This window comes from Pteropus vampyrus, unplaced genomic scaffold (genome assembly GCF_000151845.1).
Source record: "Pteropus vampyrus isolate Shadow unplaced genomic scaffold, Pvam_2.0 Scaffold199, whole genome shotgun sequence".
NCBI classification, from domain to species: Eukaryota; Metazoa; Chordata; class Mammalia; order Chiroptera; family Pteropodidae; genus Pteropus; species Pteropus vampyrus.
The window spans coordinates 1,707,457-1,713,456 of NW_011888980.1; the positions used below are offsets into that span (position 1 = coordinate 1,707,457).

The 6,000-nt window shown below is 33.5% G+C and overlaps 1 protein-coding gene and 1 pseudogene across 1 annotated transcript in view; one reads left to right on the forward strand and one right to left on the reverse strand.

Moving 5' to 3' along the window:
• NTRK2 (neurotrophic receptor tyrosine kinase 2) overlaps nt 1–6,000 on the forward strand; it is a 310,504-nt gene that overhangs the window by 16,199 nt on the left and 288,305 nt on the right. The gene's annotated exons all lie outside the window — the stretch shown is intronic.
• Nucleotides 3,278–3,393, reverse strand: LOC111746740 (annotated as a pseudogene).

Genomic DNA, 6,000 nt, shown 5'->3' on the forward strand with positions numbered 1-6,000 from the left:
TATTTCAAGTTCCATCCATGTTGTTGCAAATGGCAGTATTTCATCTCTTCTTATGGCTGAGTAATATTCCATTGTATGTATGTACCACAGCTTCTTTAGCCAATCATCTATCGTAGGACACTTTGGTTGCTTCCATGTTCTGGGCACTGTGAATAATGCTGCTATGAACATCAGTGTAAAAATATATTTTTGAATATGAGTTTTCAAGTCTTTGGGGTAAATACCCAGTAGAGGGATTGCTGGATCATATGGTAGGTCAATTCTTAGTTTTTTGAGGACCCTCTATATAGCTTTCCATAATGGCCATACCAATTTGCAGTCCCACCAGCAGTGTATGAGGGTTCCTATTTCTCCGCATCCTCTCCAACATTTGTTGTTACTTGTTCTGTTGATAATAGCCATTCTAACAGGTGTCAAATGGTATCTCATTGTGGTTTTGATTTGCATTTCCCTAATAGCTAGTAATTTTGAGCACCTTTTCATATATTTGTTCGCCATTTGTATGTCCTCTAAGGAGAAGTGTATGTTCAGATCCTCTGCCCATTTTTTGGTTGGATTGTTTGTTTTTTTGTTGTTTTTGAGTTGTAAAAGTTCTTTGTACATTTTGGGTAGTAGGTCCTTATTGGAGGTGTTGCTTGCAAATATATTTTCTCATTCAGATGGATGTCTCTTTATCTTGTTGATGGTTTCTTTTGCTGAGCAGAAGCTTTTTAGTTTGATGTAGTTCCACTCATTTATTTTTGCTTTTACTTCCCTTGCCTTTGAGGTCAAATTTATAAAATCCTCTTTAAGCTCATGGTCCTTGAGTTTAGTTCCTATGTTTTCTTCTAGGAATTTTATTGTTTCAGGTCTTGGATTCAGGTCCTTAATCCATTTTGAGTTAATTTTGGTGTGTGGTGATAGACAACGTTTCAATCTTTCGCAGGTGGCTTTCCAGTTTTCCCAGTACCCCTTATTGAAGAGGCTTTCCTTTCTCCACTGTATATTTTTGGCGTTTTTGTCGAAATTATTTGCCCATATAAATATGGGTTTATTTTTGGATTCTCTATTTTGTTCCACTTGTCTGTGTGTCTGTTTTTCTGCCAATGCCATGCTGTTTGATTACTGTCACTTTGTAGTAGAATTGGAAGTTGGGCAGAGTGATGTCTCCAGCCTTGTTCTTTTCTCTCAGGATGGCTTTGGCACTTCGGGGTCTTTTGTACTTCCATACAAATCTGATGATTGTTTGTATTATTTCTTTAAAAAATACCAATGGGATTTTGATGGGGATTGCATTAAATCTGTATAATGCTTTATGTAATATGGTCATTTTAACTATGTTGATTCTTCCAATCCAAGAACACAGAGTATCTTTCCATTTCTTTGTATCTTCTTCAGTTTCTTTTAATAGGGTCTTATAGTTTTCATTATATAGGTCCTTCACATGTTTCGTTAGATTTATTCCTCGGTATTTTTGTTGTTGTTGTTGCAATTGCAAAAGGAATTATTTTTTCCACTTCTTTTTCTGACACTTCGTTATTAGAGTATAGGAATGCTATGGATTTTTAAACATTGATTTTGTATCCAGAGACTTTACTGTATTTGCTTATTGTTTTCAGTAGTGTTCTTGTGGAGTCTTTAGGGTTTTCTATATAGAGAATCATGTCATCCACAAATAGTGACAGTTTGGCTTCTTCATTTCCTATTTGGATGCCTTTTATATCTTTCTCTTGACTGATGGCACTTGCTAGGACCTCCAATGTTATACTGAATAACAGTGGTGATAGTGGACAGCCTTGCCTTGTTCCTGATCTTAGAGGGAAGGTTTTTAGTTTTTCATCGTTAGAGTCTTTGTTTTTAAGAGGACCCTATTGTTTGAGTTTTTATTTTCCTCTTGCCTACTTCTGATTCTTTGTTTTCAGATGACCCTATTGCTTGGGGTTAGTTTTTACTTAAGGAAAATATAACTGCTGCTTATTTTTAATGAGAATGTAATAAAAGGAAAGATAAATGTTTGTTTCTTACCCTGAAGGGGCTTAGAAGACAGCAGTTACCCTTGCCACAGATTTTTTTTTTTTTTGGTAACTGGAGATCTTTGGCTTCATAATGGGGGAATCAGGCTTTGTTTCCTTGCCAACTTCCCTTAGCTTTCTTTGCTAGCCAGCACTGAAAAAAAAAACCAACTTTTAATATATATCTTTTCCTGATTGATAAGAAGGTAACTGTTCTCTGTTCTGGTATAAATTTGCACTGGTGAGAGAAATCGCCTCGAGAGACAAGAAATTCAATGTTGAGTCACCTGGCCTCTTGGCCAGCTCCCAAATCACCGTGGCTCTTATGATCGCATTGATTCAGCAACCACTGAGAGGGAAAAAGAGAAAGCATCTGACTTCTACTCTGATTTCACAAGCTGCCTCTTAATAGATGTCTGCTCTGCCCTTGCCTGAAACCAATTCTGTTTTATTATTTTTTTAAATTTTAATTTTGGCCATGTTGTCTTGACGGCATTCCTGTAATGCACCCCACCATGTGTTGTGGACAGACCATTGTGATTGCAGTAGGGGAAGGGTAGCAATGAACTGGTCTTGATTCTTCTTGATCAATTTGTCAGTTTTCAATGATTTTTTGTTTTCTATAGATTGGTCAATAAATTGTGTATATAAGAGTGAGACTTTGAATTCAGAGGTCATGCTCTCGATTGATGGATTAGGATTGAATTGTTACATTCATGATAATATTCGCAATTAATTTCAATATGAACAGTGCTTTTCAAAAAGCAACATTATTAAAGGTGAATTGGTAGACTTATTTTTCTACCACTTTCATATTCTTAGACTGTTAGGTTATTTCTCTGTTAATTTATTTTCTTTTAAGTGTTTTTATTTATAATTGCACAAATAATATTGATACATTTTGTTGTAAAATAACTTCCTATATTATACATAAAGCTTGTCTTTTTCATGTTTGTGACCATTTCAGGCCAATAGTCTTAGATCTATAATATTCTTTTTAATCATTGCATGGTATTCATGTAGGATAATGCCAAAATATTTACCACACATATTTAATTATCCATATTGATTGATATTTAGTTTATTTACAATTTTTCATTACTACAAAAATGTTTCAATAAACATCCTTGTTGGTACTCTTTGCACATATGTACAAATGCAAAAGCTTTTTTAAATTTTATTTTTATTTACTTATTTTATTTTTTTTTAGGTGAGGCAACCCTTGGTTGACCTCACAGATTGCAAGGACCTTGTCAGCTTACAATCCCTTAATTTTTTGTTTTTTATGCCTACAGCACCTGGTCCTATGTGGTCTCCCATCCAAGTACTAACCAGGCTCAATCCTGCTTAGCTTCTGAGATCAGATGGGATCGGGCTTGTTCAGGGTGGCATGGCTAAAGATGCAAAAGTTTTTTTTAGAGTACATAGTAGGAAGCAGAATTTTTTGATATATATGCTTTCTACTTTAGAAAATAGGTGTATCAATTTATAGCCACTCCAGCAAAGTATACCTTGATATTAGCGAACTTCTTAATTTTTATCTCTAAAAAATGGTATATCATTGTTTTATAGTTTGCATTTTCCTGATTGCTGTTCAGTGTCTTCTATATTTATTGGACATTGTGTTTATTCTTCAGTGAATTATCTATTTATATGCTTTGTTTAGTTTTCCTTTTCTCCCGACAGTATTCTTTAAAATTTATTTTTTAATTCTTTGAATGTTATGAATTGTTTCTGTTTTTATAAATGTATAATGCCAAAATATTTACCACACATACTTAAACATATTTTCTTTAAGTATATAGAGGTAACCTTTAAGAAGACAAGATGCTTTTACTTCTCTTTACTTTCTCCTCCCATCTCTTACATTGTTGTCTTCTGGGATTTTATTCTTAGATTGCCACTTTTTTTTTTTTTTGAAGATTTACTATTTCTTTGTGTATCATTGATTTTTGTATCCTACTACTTTCTCATGGAGTGCTTTTTTTGTTGTTGTTGTTTATTTTTGGTTTTTTTTTTTTTTGCTGGAGTATATTCATTTCTCTAATTTTTTTTCAGAGAAATTAAAAAAATAAAATCTTTACATTCTTGCCTGGTGGAAAATCAGCCTGTATTTTTTTTCTTCTCAATGGGATTGACTGAGTATAAAATTCTAGACTCAAAATAATTTTATTTTAGATTTTTGCAGATATTGTACATATTTTTCTTGTATTCATCCTTGCCAATTAGATGCTCAAGGCCAACCTGATGCTTATTTCTTGTTAGGTAACCTCTGCTTTTCTTTTTCTCTAGAAGCTTTTAAGATTTTCTCTTTATCTGTTACTCTTAAAATTTACCATAACATAACAAGGTGTGTGTGTGTGTGTGTGTGTGTGTGTGTGCGTGCACGCGTGCATGCGTGTGGGTATTTAAAATTTATTCTGGTTGATAGGCAGTGTACCCTTTCAATATGAGTATTCATATCTTCAGTTCTGGAAGAATTTTCTAATTTATTTGATGAATATTTACACTTCTGGCTCCTCCCTTCATATCTCTCAATTTTTCTGTAATACTTTCCATCTGCTTGTTCTTTTGTGCTGCATTATGGGAGAATCGGTTTACTCACTACTTTTCTCTCCAACTATTTCTCCAGCTACTGAATTTTTCACCTTCCAGCAATCATTTTCTAATTTTTGCAATCTCTAGTGGTTGGTGTTTATGACTGAAACACCTTTTTCCACATTGAGGCTCACTGTATCTCTGAGGTGTTACAGCATCTAACATGACTGATTTCTCCCATAACGTTCTCACATTCATTGCTCTACTTGGAGGCAGCTGTTGTTGTATGCTGTGTCCACAGTGAGCAGGTAAGGGCAGGACGTGGAAAGTTTATTCCTCTTCTTGTTAAACATTGACTTTGTGGTGTGGCTTGTGTGGGGCTCTGCTCTGTTCTGTGGTTCACCCCTTCAATCTTAGGATGACCTAAAGCTTCCCTATTTTGTCTACCACATACTATGTGTTCATCTGGGGCTGTATTGTTTTTCTTTAAGTCTGTTTCCCTGCTTTTTCTTTTCAGGGATTCTTCATAGTTTCTTATCCATCGACAATATGCTTTCTTGTTTTCCAACACGGTTCTGTATTAAAATTTTTTTTACATTATTTCTAGAGATTTAAGATGAGATGGAGAGACTTCAATTTGGGGCTTAGTCATGTGTTAATTTTCTTCATGATGATTTCCCAACTTTGGTTCTTTAAAGAGAAGTTAGACTGAGCAGTAAATTACACTAGATTTTTAATTAAGTCACAAGTATGGTAAATTCATCTCATTTCCACTTTTTTGATCAAACTTTTAAACTAACTCTAGGTGTAACTCATGAGAGTATAGTCTTGTGTATTTCATCATTGTAAACCAACAATTTTCCAGTAACTTCGGCCATTGTATTTAGTTTGCAACTAGCAATATTTTAATTTCAATAAAAAAGAGCTATTGGGATTTCATTCTTTATAAGGTAGGTTTTCTTTAAAAACTTCCCCTTTATTAAGAAGTACTGATTGCCAGTTATGAAAATAGACATGGAAATCTAAAGTGCAGTATAGGGAATATAGTCAATAATATTGTAATAACTATGTATGGTGTCAGATGTGTACTAGACTAATCAGAGTGTTCAATTCATAAATTTGTAAGGTATATAAATGTTTAATCACTTGTACACCTGAAGCTAATATACTATTGTATGCAACTATAATTAAAAACAAACAAAATCCCCCTTTTAGTATTTCATCATGTAGGTATTATAGAGTGAACAAGTTGTCTATATTTTATATACAACCATATATCCTAAAGAGTGCCTATTGAATATAATAGGGATTTGATTAATGTTTGCTGAATTAATCAATTAATAAACACATGAACTATATTATGTTAATGATCAGATTAGACTGGATTTTTAATATAATGGTGTGGATATTTAAGTTAATAGAACTTATTCTAGCTCAATTTAGCATGTTTCAGCATTTTTTAGTTCCCTTT